Source organism: Thermobia domestica, chromosome 1, assembly GCF_964235325.1.
Source record: "Thermobia domestica chromosome 1, izTheDome1.hap1.1, whole genome shotgun sequence".
Lineage (NCBI taxonomy): Eukaryota > Metazoa > Arthropoda > Insecta > Zygentoma > Lepismatidae > Thermobia > Thermobia domestica.
In genome coordinates, this window is record NC_137454.1 from 171,743,159 (window position 1) to 171,760,036 (window position 16,878).

The window sequence follows — 16,878 nt, forward strand, 5'->3', positions numbered from 1 at the left end:
TTAAGCCCTATTTAGAAATTTCACCCATGATTGCAATGAGGATTATCAAGTTTCTCCACTACATCTCTCAATAACAATTATTTAAATAATTGTTCGAATACTGAAAACAAATATTCGGATATTCTAATACTAAACCCAAATATTGGAATAATTATTCGGATAATTTCAACAGCATTAATCCATACTACTGCTTATATGCTTATACGAAGCAATGTACTCTTGCAAAGTCTGAACTTGCGACTATTCATGCGAAGAGTGATTCCTCTATTCATGAGGCATGGGGAAGTTATTAGTCAGACTAAAATAGTAATAATACTAATCGCAATACCTCCAAATAATGGGCGTGCCTACATTTGTCATAACTATTTACTGAAGAAAAAGTAGCAGGTTGTTCAAGACAGGTTTATATACTTCACTGTTCAGTTGTTAAACCAATCTAACGGTAAATTTGTGGCGTGAGAATATGATGAGAATCATTTTCACCGTACACTTATACAAAACGAAATAATTTGTCAATACTCTGTTTGTGAATTATGAGGTTGAAATGCTGGTATTTAGTGTTACGTTTTGAGGAAAATGAAAATCTATAGGAACTGAATGGTACCGTAATATCTAACTCGTAAATGTGTCAATCAAAACTGTGAAGGGAAAAAAGATGGTGTGCCTCTGACTATATTTAAGTTCATTTGTTCACTTTAACATCTAGTATATGTGAACATTTTCGCAGTAAATAAAGCAGACGCCCTTACTACAACAAAACTGTTTCGTGGGAGGTCTACAATGACAGTTTTACAAAAATTTTTGCAATTAACAGGTTTTCCACGGGAACATTTTTTAACAGATGGTGAAGAGAAGAAAGACAAAAGTTGTTCTTTTCAACGTTTTCAAACTCGCGGACTGGCAATGTAGACTTACTTTAGGTACCAATAAAGTTCAAATTACAACACTTTATGTAAGTGTTTAACTCTAGTGTTTATTACTATTTATAGCATTGTTTTATTTTATAACTTTTAATAACTCAAGAACTATAAATTTTAGCGTCACAATTTGTATTTTACTTTCCGGTTCGAAATTTTAGTTACACAGCTGTTTAATCTATTTTCTCTAAAAGTCATTAAAGGTCATTTTTCTGGATTCAATGCTAAATGGTTTATTTGAAAGAATTTTGTCGATTCGTCAGCCAAATGTTGAAACTGCAAGATTTAGAGCGATATTAGCGTTCAGGTAGCTCCTGTATCCTGTGTTAATTGTATATACTAAAGATGATGTTCGTCGATGAAAACTTGACCCATGACACACTGATCTACTATCCACCGTCACCCACGAACCACCATGACCCACAACCCACCATGATCCACTCTGACCTACGATCCACCATGGCTAGGGTGATCAAATCGTCAACTAGAAAAAACGGGACATTTTTTATTTCTGGATAGGTTTCTCCCCTAAATATTTTTTTTAACCTCTCCGTTCTCTCTCTCTCTCTCTTTTTGTATCTCTCACAAAAAGGGCAAATTTACACTTTTTCGTTTTAAAACCTATTGAAAAGGTTGTGGAATTAGATAATAAGTAACTATCAGCAGCTAACAAAAAATGAAATTTTTGAAAACATTACTAAAAATATATGAGCGCTCAAATCTATCCGCGACAGGATTTATAATTACTTTCAGCATCGGATTCCAATTCCTTTTATTTGCATTTTCTTACTTTTAAATATTATTTCATTTACAACTAGTTTTCTTATTACTTTCACTTTTATAGTTCTATACTTCTGGTCACCTTTCGTAAATGGAAGTATGTTACATCTTACACGGAATGTACTTGAACCTGAACCCACAAAGTGGAGGTGATGTATATATTTCCTGAAAGCTTGGGTCAAGGTAAGATCAAAACCAGTTACCAAAATTGGGGAGATCTCAAGCATTCGCTTGAGGGAGCACGTTACTCATTTTTATTAACACCTTTACGCATGTTTTAAAGACCGTTGCAACCCCGAAAAATCTGAAACTGTGGGACAAATATGAAAACAGAAAAACATGTCTTTCATCATTTCAAAAGTATAACGTATCAAACTAAAATAAATTTTCCCAGGGTCCCCCGCAGGGTCCCAGATGGGGTCCAACTCAAAATTTTTAAATGGAAAGGGGGTCAACTTGCATACCGTATGAAAGTTGGTGTTAAATAAAAGAAGATAAATCAAGTCACGACTCTACGATAAGCCTGTGCAAAATAGCTGTGGGTCAAAATATCAACACAATCTTTATTGCAAAGTCTATGGCCACTCGTATGAATCTGAAACGATGGAATAGGTGTAGAAACAAAAACACGGATATGTCATTATTTCAAAGTAGAATGATTCAAAGTTTAAAAAAATGTTCCAGGGTCCCTCGCAGAGTCCCAGACGGGGTCAAACTCAAAATGTTGAAATAGGAAGGGAGTTTTAATTGAGTATGGTATGAAAGCTTATGTTAAGTGAAGGAAGATGAAACAAGTCTCGATTCTTGATGAAAAAGTCTATTGCCACTCCTATTAATCTGAAGCGGTGAGACAGGTGCAAAAACAAAACAAAACAAAACAAAAACTAGAATGTATCAAAGGAAAAAGAAATATCCTAGTTTCAACTGCAGGATCCCAGACGGGGTCCAACTCAAAAGTTTCAAGTGCCAAGGAAGGGGGGGGGGTAAATACGCACATCATGTGAAAGCTCGTGTTAAATGATACAGAATTGGACATTGGACAAGTCTCGACTGTCGATAAGCATTGCAAAATGGCACGAGTCATTTCCTTTCATACATTCTAGTTTTTGTTTTGTTTTTGCACCTGTTTGGGGCCCCGTATTTCGGAAATTTCTGGGTATGGGCCCAAACGCCAAAATACGTGTATCCTACTTTGGTCTCCTGTAACACAAATCCGGAACCCAGCAAATCGGTTGGATAAAAGTAACGTCATTCGCTTCCAAGTAATAGCGTGTAGGGCCACTTTGGGGCCCCGTAATCCGGAAATTTCTGCGTATGAGCCCAAACGCCAAAATACTGTCTCCTACTTTGGTCTCCGGTAACACATATCCGGACCCCAGACAAATCGGTTGTGTACAAGTAACGTCATTCGCTTCCTAGTTATAGCATGTAGGGTCATTTTGGGGCCCCATATTTCGGAAATTTTTGGGTATGGGCCCAAACGCCAAAATACGTGTCTCCTACTTTGGTCTCCTGTAACACATGTGCGGACCCCAGGCAAATCGGTTTTGTACAAGTAACGCCATTCACTTCCTAGTTATAGTATGTAGACACTTTGGGGCCCAGTATTTCGGAAATTTCTGCGTATGAGCCCAAACGTCAAAATACGTGTCTGCTACTTTCGTCTCCCATAACACATATCCGGACCCCAGACAAATCGGTTGTGTACAAGTAACGTCATTCGCGTCCTAGTTATAACATGTAGGGCCACTTTGTGGCCCCGTAAATTTTGAAATTTCTGCGTATGGGCTCAAACGCTAAAATACACGTCTCCTACTTTGGTCTTCCGTAACACATATCCGGACCCCAGCCAAATCGGTTGTCTACAAGTAACGTCATTTGCTTATTAGTTATAGCATCTAGGGCCAATTTGGGGCCCCATATTTCGGAAATTTCTGCGTATGGGCCCAAACGCCAAAATACGTGTCCCCTACTTTGGTCTCCCGTAACACATATTCAGACCCCAGCCAAATCGGTTGTGTACAAGTAACGTGATTCGCTTCCTAGTTATAGCATGTAGGGCTACTTTGGGGTCCCGTATTTCTGAAATTTCTGCGTATGGGCCCAAACGCCAAAATACGTGTCTTCTACTTTAGTCTCCCGTAACACATATCCGGACCCCAGCCAAATCTTTTGCGCACAAGTAACGTCATTCGCTTCCTAGTTATAGCATGTAGGGCCACTTTGGGACCCCGTATTTCGGAAATTTCTGCGTATGGGCCCAAACGACAAAATACGTGTCTCGTACTTTGGTCCCCGTAACACATATCTGGACCCCAGCCAAATCGGTTGTTTACACTTGGGACCGCTTTCTCGTTAGTAGCATAACTGAATACCAAAAATTTATAATATAGAGCTCAATCATCCAGATGGCATCTAAATATAAGTCTCATGACTTAAATTTGACCAATGTGATTTGGCGGAAATTGAAAAATACGAAACTGTGAGCAAACGATTTGTAGTGTATGCTTTCAAACAGGTTTGAGCACAACAGTCACGAAACGTTAGGTTTGAGATCAGCCGAGTAATGCCGATCGCTAGCGAAACTAAACAAAGAATGTTCATATAACGACATTTATACAATGAAACCACAATTGACTTAAAAACTTTCACGAGTACTTAACCCCTTTCTGCATGATTTGTTTCTTTTAGCGGAAAAAAAAATAATAGTCAGTATTGAAAATCCTCATATGGGAACTTGGAAAATGAATTAAAACTTGAATTTTAGATTTTTCACTTAATTCCGACGAGAAATAAGTAAGTGTCATATATGACACACTTACAACTCACAAAAAACATGCCAGATGACACCAAAAGTCACAGTCCTGACACCAGGTCAATATCTCACACAGCAGAAAATCAGTCATTTGATGCCTGTGATAAATCACAAAAGAGCTAAAGTAAAAAAAGAGTATGTACCATATGTGGCACGGCATGCGGTAAGGGGTTAACTCATACATTTACGTTTCGTTAATTTGTTAATGTCATTGAACTTTGTTATTCATAATTGCCAACATGTCTGTGAAATATTACATAAAATACTTAAGGTAAGCGCGAAAAACCAATATAGATATTTAAAACATGACTAAACGACTTATGTCTATATAATTTGTCCACCCTCTTTTTCCTGGGTCCACATAAGATAGTAATTCAAAGGGGTAAGGTCAGGACTACATGCCGAATGTGCCATCAATCCTTAAGCATCAAGTTCCGATTTTTGTTGCGTGTTTCGAACCGAGTATGGTTTTGCGTTATCTTATTCCAACAGGGGGAGTTTTCGGTTCACCAATGCATGATTTTTTTCTTTTTTAGTGCAGCATACATCAGCTTCAATTTTTCGGAATAATGGTCGGCATTGATTGTACGACCATTAGGAATGAACTTCGAGTGAATTACTCCCTCATAGTTCCTCCACACGCAGAATATAACTTTATACTCGAAATGGCTCGTTGGAAGACCGGTTCTAGAAGTTGGCTCTTACTTAGCCACTGTTTTTACACATTCGGATTTCGGAAAAACGCCCACTTTTAGTCGGTTGTGACATTGGTTTTCTCGAGTTCGTGAAAGTGACGCATTACAGTGGAGTGGAAGATACCGAGTTGATTTCACAATATGGATAAATTTTCCTCAATGCATGTCGTATGACCTCAGAACTGTTGCCCTGACGCGAATGGATCTTGGCTGATCTTTGACATTTCTACAACCTCCACGAAATTTGTGAAAATAATGAGTTGTTGTACTGTTACCCTTTCACATGACAAATATTTTGGGTTGCTGGCACATTATACCTAAGTTCGAACACATAGAGTAACAGTTCACGCATCAGACGTTGTTGAAAACTCAATATCACTGTTGTTAAAACTGACTGAAGATACTGACGAAGTAGCGCCCTTCGTTAAATAGTCTGCTTGCCATACTACCTCTTGGGCCAGTTTACCTTGTACTTACTGTACGATCAATCATGGCGCATACACGAACCTGCTGTTTGAGTTACGAGAATATTGCAAGTCTTATCTTTAATAACACTGTATTATTTTTTCAGAGTGAGAAGACGAATAATCATGAAATAGTCCTAACATGGTATCTTAAGAAATAACTACATCGGGAATCGAACCCGTAAATATTTCAGCTTGAAAGTCATTATTCCACTTTAAAATTTTGTAATAATGCTGTAAAGATTCTGATTTCGGCTGCTTGAGGATCACCGAGTTAAATCGGGTATGGGAAGGGAGACTCAGATGTGGCCGACCTGACCAAAATCGTTACAAAAGTGACCCAGTATACCATGACTATTGTGCGAGGAGAGACCCCAAAGTTCTTACCCTGAACATGATATAGATGTTCTAGTAATATAAAAAAAAATGTTTAATGAGTTGGCATCTACCTAATCTAATACGTGTTCTAATTGTGCCTTTAAAGATCCTATTGAATTGATGTTATAACCAGAAAACTACGTGGCGGAAGCATATTGGATAAAATCGAACACAAAAGTGTGATTAGGTTTCTCCATCTTTGAGCAAAATCGACACAAACGATACGTGAAGAGATGGCAGCTGCGTATGACAAGGAATCCCTGACACACTTTCTCATGACAGTGAAACGCTGGAAGAGAGAATTTAAATATAATCACACAAGTCTACAGGATGACTTAAGAGAAGATCGGATCTCAACGGCCTCAGATCAAAATGTGATGACAAGAGATAAACAGATAGTGTTTGAAGATAGATGAGTGACTATTAGTTGTTTAGTTAGGGAGGTGAACATCATTAGGGGCTCCGTTCACATCATATTACATGATATTCTGCATACCAGCAAAGTTATAGCAAGGTGTATTCCTCAATTTTTGACACCTTTCCAAAATAGCAACATGTGCAATATGCACAATACTTTTTGGTCCTATACCACAGGCACTAGGATGCTTTTGTAAACAGATTAGTGATTATGGATGCATGGTGGGTGACCAAAGAAACTACTAAAACATGTAATCATACCTCGTCTCCATCCCCAAAAAAGCTAAAGTGCAGCATTCATCCAGCAAGGTCATATTGTCCGTGTTTTGTTATCAGGAAGGTGTGATTTTGACTGATTACATACAGAAAAGGCAACAATCACAGCAGCATATTACAGGAACCTGCTGTAAAAGTAACGAGATGTTATCAAAGCAGAGAGACAGATGTTATCTCGCGCAAGGCGTGTTTGCTGCTAGCGGACAATGCATAGGCACACCGAGCAGCAGAAACCCTTCAGTTTTGTGAGAAAAGTAGTTGTGAATTTTTGCATTACTCCTCATATACACCTGATGTGGCACCGTCCGATTACTTCCCCTTATCAAATATGAAGAAACGGAATCCAGAGGTAAGCATTTTGCGGATAATGAAAAGATCATTAATACGGTGGAAACCTGACTCTGCAAGCTTTTATGAAGATGATATTAACGAAATGATTCATAGATGTACGACAATATGAGGTGAATATGTAGAGAAGAACGCGTGTATGGAAAAAATTGCAGATCCCCAGATTACCTCTACAGCGTAAGAACTTTCCGAGGAGGCAGGTTAATGAAGATAGTACATATGATACAACGCAGGATTGAAGCTATGTGCTTATCATTTATGGTATACAATAATTCGAGATGCCTAAGATGAAATGGGCACATGGTTTGCACAGCAAATACGTGCAGGGTGTAATATTAGTTGGGAAACTTGAGGAAAACACCTTCTGGTAGATCAAGAAAATGAAATGTAATCTTCGAGTTTTATGTCCCACGATTATGCCGGTTAGGCTAAAGGAGACCGTGACACTTTCATTTTCCAGATTTCACAACTGTAGTTGTGTCTGATATCAATGTTTCATTTCTTCTACGATGTTAAATGTGGTTTGGGTAAACTACAGTATATATTAAAACTTGAAATAGACCTATCATTATTTAAGACCAAAAGTTATTCATCTTAGATTATTGTTATTTGGTCTTTCGGTAAGTTAATTGATCCTTTCCTACTGAATGGCCAGGGTGTTTCAAAATCAAAATAATCTCTCCATCGTTAATCACGTATAAATCAGAGATGGGGACAGATAGAAAGGTACGGTTTGCATCATAATGTTCACACACATCTTAAATTTTGTTCTATAGCAACGCTTTTAACAAATCTCTCTTTTCTAATTTCTTTTGTTTGCGTTTCTGTCGTTGCAGATGCGGTATTGTCGAAAATGGCCATCCCCAGAAGATGACACAGTGTGTAAAATTGCGGATAGAGTCCAAATCTGCCACCCAGGTCCAACGGAACTTACAGACGCTTAACAGAAGCACATCCCATCAAGTGCGACTATCCAGAAGTGATACATGAGGTTCAAGGAAACCGAAAGTGTCATGAAAGGACGAGTTCTGGACGTCCGAGCGCGAGTGAAACAGACATGGCACGGGTGCAACAGACGTTTCTCCGGAGCCCAACCAAATCAGTTCCTCAAGAGTCTCGACAGTTGCAGTTACAATCGACCACGGCTACAGAAGGGACACTACAGAAGGCGCTGCAAATGTTGCTACAGAAGGAACTGAATCTACGTGCCTACATGTTGCACCTGCTGCATGTGCTTTAACCTGATGACAGGACAAAGCGTAGAACATTTGCGATTGTGATTCTGAATCGCATCGATGAGGACCAGACTTTCTGACAAAGGTGATCCGGAGTAGTGAACTGACACAATGTGCAGATATGGAGCTCGGAGAACCCCACGTAAGCCGGAAAACTGTACACGACAGTACGAAGTTAAACGTGTAGTGTGGTTTGCTTCATGACCGCGTGGTGGGACTGTTTTTCTTTGCAGAGACGTCAATGACCACGACTGTTATTTGAACATGTTGGAACAGTTTGCATTTCCACAGGACGAACACCTGCAACCCGACATCCTGCTGCAGCAGGACGGTGCCCCTCCTCATTGGGCCACGATCGTTAGAAGAGCTTTGGAGGACACGTCTGCAGGCCGATGTGTTCACGCAAAAAAAAGAAAGGTTACTAGTAAACAAGAAAAAGGTGGACAGTAACCAACTTAGTTTGTCAATATATAGACAACAGAGTCGTGTGTCCCAGCAGCCAAGCCAAAAAAATTAACGAGAGAAGGTGATCGTAACCTTGCGTTACAGGTTAACATTGCTAGGTTACAGTGTAATAACTCACAGGGGTACGCTAACCGATCACGTAGTTACCACTATCAATCATAGCCTGTAACCGGTAACCTTGTTAGTATGTTGGAATAACCGACTGCTCGGTTAACGAAACAGGGTGCGACAACTTTCTAACCGTGTATTTTGATTAGTATAACTTATTTAATAAATAACAGTAACAGATATTCACTCATCCACGAGCACATCAAAAAATACAATACTAAAATAGATAAGAACTACCTAAATTTTTCATTTCTAGTATGTACTTTTCTTTGTCGTCATCCCATTTAAAGGGTAACGCCCTACCCTTATAAGCCACCAATATCACATGTATTTAACAACTAACAGTGAGAATTTGTTTGGGTGATACTCTTCCCTATAAGCAAAGACGTAAAAAGATTTTGATATTTGTACCGTAAAGCAACGTAAAACGCATTATGTTTCCTGAACACATTACAAAATTATTGTTACGAGCGTGTGAATTATTTGACGACAATTACATAACTAGTAGTGCTACCATCTAGTGTGGATATTTGTACTAGAAACATGTCACATAACATTTTATTCATTTAAATCTCAGAATATGCATAAACCTCCGTAAATAAACTTTCCTTCACATTTCTCTATTAATTTATGTAGAATCCATATTTTAATAACTGTTTTCCTATTCCTTCGGATGTATTCATAATTCTTAAAACTTTTCGTTCTTAAAATTGCAAATGGCGACCTTGCTGTTTGTACTTCTAGTAATGCAGTGTTACAGTAAACAAGTTTCGGAGGGTTAAATTTGCCTTGTGTGAAAATCGGTTGATAACAACACAGTGTTTTAAATTAAATTAACCTTCTTGAATTGGTTACCTTCTTCTAACCTATTTTATGGGTTAATAGCAACCAAACACTGGATTGTTTCTACACATTTTCTAGTAACCTTTCTTGATTGATTACCGGCGACCTCGTAAAATTAACCTTTTTTGTCTCAGAAGGGTTGTTACAAAGTATTAACTGGTTCTAGCAGCCAAATTGTCCATTAACCCCCACTAGGTTACCACTTATTTTTCTCAGTGTTGGAAGAGGAGGATCCATTGCCTGGCACGTAAAATCTCCGGACGTCGCCACACTATATCTTTTTCTTTGGGTTTTTGTGAAGAATGTAGTCTACAAGACCCCATTGTAGGGCCTGCATGAACTCCGAGCTCGTATCGGCACAGCAGTTGAGCACGTTACAGAGGACATGCTAGGCCTTACGTGGGCGGAACTAGAATACCGCATAGATATCCTGCATGCTACAAGTTACACACAAACTGAACTCTGTTAAATGGCTAGTAAAACTTTAGGTGTTGTGAACCTTGTGCCACAAATCACAAGTTTCTATCTATCACCATTTCATACTTATACTTGATCAAAGTTGCAAAAATCATTTTTAACACCCTGTATATTATCTTGACATGAATAACGTATTTTTCCTTTTAGATAAAAAAAGCCAAAAATATAATTTTTTTGTGGATAATAGATATGGAGATTGCAGGGCCAGATATTTCGCACTAGTGATACTTTTGCAAAACATTTTTCTTAGAGATTTTTTTCATATTATAATTCAATAATTTGAATGAGTTTTTCGTATTTCGGGGGAGAGATTATGTATCTCCTTACCTCTCCTAATTCCCCTGTGTACTTGTATGCTTATGATTTTGAGGGCGCGGTGGCTCTGCGGTAGAGCGTTCACCTCCGATGCTTGGGGTCCCTAGTTTGATCCCAGTTCGTGCCGTGTGGACTTCGTGGTGGACAAACACCGTGCTCGTGGGTTTTCTAGGTTCTCCCGTTTCCTCCCACTTTCTTCATTCCACCATTTCATTCATTTCTCATCATCACGTCTCTTTAGCCTAACCGGCATAACCGTGGGATTTCATTTCATTTCATTTTGCTTTTTTTTTTTTTTTTGTGCATTACGTGAGTTACGAAAAATCACTAAACTTCTGTCAATTTAAACCAAACCAATACATAATGTGCATTTAATAAACTCTTCGGCATGCAAAATGTAATATGTCCCACCCAATATTTAAAAGCTAATAACACAAGTGGATATGTATGTATGCTGTATATGAAACAAGCAGCATACGCATTAAAGGTCGTTTCTAACTATCATTCTCGCACAAAAGCATGTTTCATGGTATGAGTAGATGAAATGCCTATGCTTCGCATGGGGAAAATGGGTTTGACGAAAGAACCTCCTTCTCCCCTTAGGATATGTAGTTGAGTTGAGTTGATTTAGCTTAGCGTCCGTTTCAGCAGCGGGACGCTGCTGAGACGTGGACCTACTGATTAACGTGGAATCCGAACCACATGAGCTCCCGCCGGGAGTCGAACCCAGGTCTCACGCCAAAGGCTCGTACGCTAACCGCTTAGTCGCGGAGGAGATCCCCTTAGGATATGTATTTCAATAAGAGTGTAATGATAATAATCATAAGATACACTATTTTTGGCACAAATTTTGAACCACTCTACCTCCCCTAGGGTACTTTTTTTTTTTTTTTTTTTGAACGTTTTCGTTCGAACTTGCCTGCACAAACTTCCAACCATTATCATTTCCTTAGTTAATTGCATTGTTGTTGCGTACGTGAAGGAGAAACCTAATTGCAATCAGTTGTATATAATCAGTAGCGTTAATCGTAGTAATAAAAAGAAATTGAACCCATTGCACCAGACCATGTTACTTTTTGAAGTCCTTGGTCCCTCTAGACAATTCTCTTGCAAAAAATAAAGTGATAAAATCCTAAGTTGGACCATGATCCACTCATGTACCAGAACTCATTAAAATAAGTGCAGCAGTCTGAGAGAAATTGGCTATGAAATATCGTTACATTCATTTTTATTTACGAAGATACATTGTATGCCTGACGAACTCATGATTTAGAATGAAAAGCCTTGAAAGAATCAACCTACTATATACTTTAGAAGAATCTTTTAATAATATATAATATCAACTAAGGTATTGATTGGAGTCCAGCATCCATTTTCAGCAATTAAGAATATTTAAGACGAAACTTGTTACTTAAAGTAAGATTGGAACAAGTACTAGGGTTTTTACCGAAGCTTTAGTATCCCACCTAGAACCTAGAAACAACGTGCGCGGTAAATAAGCGCATTAGTCGCTTGATCGCAAAGGAATACAACGTTACTAATACATTAGAATCTGACCACCTACACTACAAAGAACTAATTACACTCTGACAGATAAAATTACAGGATAAGCCCAATTTGACCGAAACTACCATGATCTTTATCAATTTATCAAGAAGTTATCTTAGTCTCTGTTCAATTTATCCGAAGTCAAAACAAATTCTTTTTATGCTAGTTAACGTCAAACTTTAATTAGATTACCCGAAAGTCTCACTAGCAATAATAAAGTTTTGTTTCGGTGTACTTTAACCCAGTCTCTGTTAAGATCACCGAAAATATAATTGGCCATAAAAAGAGTTTTGTTGAATGTTAGTTTGAAGTTTGTATAATAATCAATTCTACTTAAAACAGGAGCCACGGTGTCTTGGTGGTAGAGTGCTTACCTGTGGAGCGTGGGGTCCCTGGTTAGATTTCCAGACAAGTAAGTTTGTGATGAACAACATCGTGTCCGTGGGTTTTCTCAGAGTATTCCGGTTTAGTCCCAAATTTTCATTCCACTAATTCTTCCATTATCATTTGCTTGCGTTATTCATTCGTCTCTCTTAGCCTAAAGGGCATAACCGTGGGACGTTAAACTGACAAATTTCATTTCATTTTTACTTAAAACCATTTACAGAAAATATTTCTTCTGCAGTCGACGTGCAGCAAGTGTCATACATATGTTACACATGACGTTAAAATCTGTCCTATTTTCGTACTCATAAAACAATGAAATTGAAATTCTATATATACATATAATATTTCGTATGCTGTTCTCAATACCAGAAGTATTTGCCCTCAAGAAAAAACGAACGCAGTACAAATATAAAAGCACTCATGGTTTAACAATGGACAGAGAGCTTACCGCTGAATATCCTTTAATGAAGAGGGAGTTCCTTCTTCACAGTATCAACTTCCTGAATAGAGAAATGTTTTCCCAAGCCAACAGTTCTTTCTATCTCCTGAGCCTGCAGAGAAGACGATGCCACAGGATACAACAGCAGCCTGGAGACTTGAGGACGATTGTACCCAAGCGGGCTCCAACCGGTGGATCGCAGCGTCCGGGGACCATACTTTCTGTTCCAATCTTCTTGCCACTTTTTTTCCTACTTACGCACACACTTCTCCTCTCCTTCCTACCTCTTCATACAATACCCCCTGAGACCGCTACCTACCATGACTAAATAAAAGCCTAGTACTCAAGAAGTAACATTTAATCTTATCTGTATTACAAGCTTATGTCTTTGAGGAACGAAATATAAGCGATTAGTGAAAAAAAAAAAAAAAACTATAATGATCAACCTTCCAACACTCATCATATCAGTTCTACAATAGACCCTATAATAATTACCATATAATTACAATACAACAAATATAGAAAATAGACATAATTGACAAATCTCATTCAGCTGAGCAAAAGTATATTTCTGAGTGTAAATTCACATGCGTAACTTCCCGGAAAATTATCAATTATTATCAATTATTATTTTAATTTTTCTCTCTCTTTTCTGGCCAATATTGCTAAAAATATCATCATCATCATCATAGCTATTTTGTTATTCTTGATAGGTCACTTGCTGCAACTGAGAAGCTTCGATGTACGGTGATCCTCAACTAGTCTCTTCGTCTTGACGTAGGAATTTTGTTTTAATACATTTCTTCAACTACAGTCTCTTTCGCTCCTCCCTGTTTTTCCTTAAACCATACCCTCTAGCATGTCTATCATAATACAGTTCCTTCTCAGCCAATGTCACAACTAGTTCCTCTCCCTCTTCTTAATTGCACCTAAAAAATTTCTTTTCTCCCCTTCTTTTACTATTTCTAACACCTCATTCGTTTTCCGTTCAACCCAGCCAATTCTCTCCTTTTTTTCTCCATACCCACGTTTCGAAAGCCTCTATTTTTTCATCGTACATATTGGAATCAGCAAAGCACTTGGAAGTTTATTCAATACAAAGATTAGCTAATCGTGGTTGAAAAGAAAAAAATCTGGCGCCTTTTGAGGTAAAATTAATTTTGCAATTGATGGAATTTCAGCAATCTGTGCTGTCTTGATTTTCTTCCATACGTCTCAGGGATAGCCTCCTCAGTTTGAGAACCAGTGGAGCATTGGATCTGTTTAAAAAATATAAAAAGATTACGAAACGTTGTGATTTGTCTTATAAGTTATGAAGTGTGGGTACCCATTGAAGAAAAATAAAGGTCGTCGCTTTTGTTGTACACTATCATCATACTTACATGCAGGGGCGGACTGGCCCACCCTGCTACCCTGCAAATGCAGGGTGGGCCCCCCAAACAGGTGGGCCCCCTCCACCAATTTTAAAAAGATGTGCTCAATTAAACCTACCAGCATCAAAAATATATCAGGGTAACTCCCGCAAACTTGTGTTTTGAATAAAAAAGACGTAAAGTTAAACTTTCATGAACAGACCTTATTCTTCTTCACGTTTATCGACTTGAAAAGGTTCCGTCTATGAGACAATCAGGCCCCTAAAACACTGCGGGGTTTGTGATACAGCAGCTGTTAAAAACGAGCACGTTAACCAGGGGTGCTATGACGCAAACTGCGTCATTGAAATATTTGAGGGGGGTTTAAATCTATATAAATATGTTTGAAGAGGTGTAAAAATTAATCGAAAAGAAGATTTTTTTTTCATGGAAGAACACCTACGGATAGACAATTGGGGGGTGCGTCATGGACATAAGGGGGGGGGACACCACTGCGTTAACTACTACTTTTTTAAATATAAGAAACACAGTAGATTTCAGGCTGTTATTGGATTTGAATACCATTGCCTACTCCGGTCCTTTTACAAGCCGGCGAGTGGCTATGTTTTCAAGAAACAATAGTTTCGTAGATATTGTTATTGTGGAAAGTGGAGGTGGAGCCGGAAGGATTTTGAACTGCATTGTCCTCAGACCAAGCTTCGAAGAAAGAAATCGGATCAGGCTTCATTGTTTTTTTTTTTTTTTTTTTTTTTTTTTGTTTTTTTTTTCACTGCGGTAAAGCGAAAAGAAATTAGTCGCCACTATCAACGATTGTTTTATACAAACCTCAAACAATTACTATGAAGTTGCTGCCCTCTGCTCGTGTTTTATTTGTATATTACATCGAAGAGCAAATCCGATAGCAGCAATTCATTTATTGGAACACCAGTTACGTGTCGTTTGTCGTGCAAGACAGATGTAGTTGTGTCAGTATGGATGGTAGGAGTGATTGTAAGATAACTGTAAAGAAAATGTATAAAAGTGGTGCTAAAAAGCGAGAACACAAACGAAGATGTGATTTACAAAAAGCTGCATCTGACTCAAAACATCGTAGGCTATTTGAATATGTGAAGCCCCAAGAAACAAATGAGCGTGATGTGACTCATTCGAGTACTGCAGGACAGTTTCCAGGTATTTTTTGTTTTTCTGTCTAAGGTGTTTATAAATTATAATGTATACACCACGTCTTTGGATGATTTCAGTCAATTGTAGCTTATCTTTTATGGCTATTTTTACTTGAAATTACACAACTTTAACAGGCGGACACGAAATTAACTGAACTGTTTGCTGCCACGTAGTGCTTTCAAACGGGTAAGATCAGGCTTTCATGGGTCAGGGGTCGAGTCAAACCTGCTTGAGACACGGGTCGGGTTAGGTCACCTACTCTAGGGTCAGGGCTGCTCTAGCCACGGGTCGGCTCGGGTCAACTTTCTTATGCGCAGGTTCGGCTAAATCCTTCTCGGGTCGAGTTGAACGTCAACCCGACCCGACTCATGACCCGAATAGGTTTTAGCCGAAACAACGCATAAGAAAGTTGACCCGAGCCGACCCGTGGCTAGAGCAGCCCTGACCCGACCTGTGACCCAAGGAGGTTCGACTCGAGTCCTGACCCGATGAAGCCTGACCTGGCCCGTTTGAGAGCACTAGCTGCCGGCACTGGGCTCAGTAAGCGTTGCTGAACACTTATGCTGTCAGTCAAATCAGTGTGTATATCGTGTAAATGTTTACTTCCCTTTAGTTATTTAAAGTTAATTTAAAATAAAAGTATAGTAAAATGTAAAAATTATTTGTGATGTGCAAAGTAGGTATTCATATGAAAAGAGAAGTTGGGGCCAGCCGAGGAATGGGCGGACTACACTAGACGATAGACGATATCTAATCTTTCTGCGATATGAAGATATGATATTATGACTTACTTATGTCAAGGAAAATCAGGCGCTTCGAAATCTATCGCAAATTTACCTCCAATCGCATTCTTTGTGTTGCATTGAGGCCACAAAGTTACAGCTTTTTCAAGTTTCCAACACTGACGCCATGTCTGTTGTCTCACCTGACACGCTTGGGGAGAGAGAGTTGTCTGCTAAGAGTAAGGCGTACTTCCTCGAGATTATACAGCAATATTTAGACGAGTTTGTGTATGTGGGTTCTCGCCAAAAAGACAGGTACAGAGAGATTGCGACACATTCGCGAGCAGACTCCCGACTGAAGTAAGTGGTATTTTTTACGTATCAAGGGGGAGGGGAGCCCCAGATCAACTATGACAAAATACGGATCTTCTTTAAGTAGGGTGGTTGCAGGTTTGATTACTCAAAAAAAGTTTCAGATGTTATTTTACACGAAAACGCAATAAAAATTGCCTCAAAATTAATTAACGTTTCCCAAATGTATATATCCAATTTGACATTAGAACTGATTTATGAGGAAAGAAACTTACATTATTTCTGTCAGTGCTTTAATTATTTAGTGTTTCAAAGTTGACTTGAGATTAGTTTTTACTTATTGCACATGTATATATTTTTGGTTTTCTAAAACATGACACTCATTTGTTTAAATAAATGG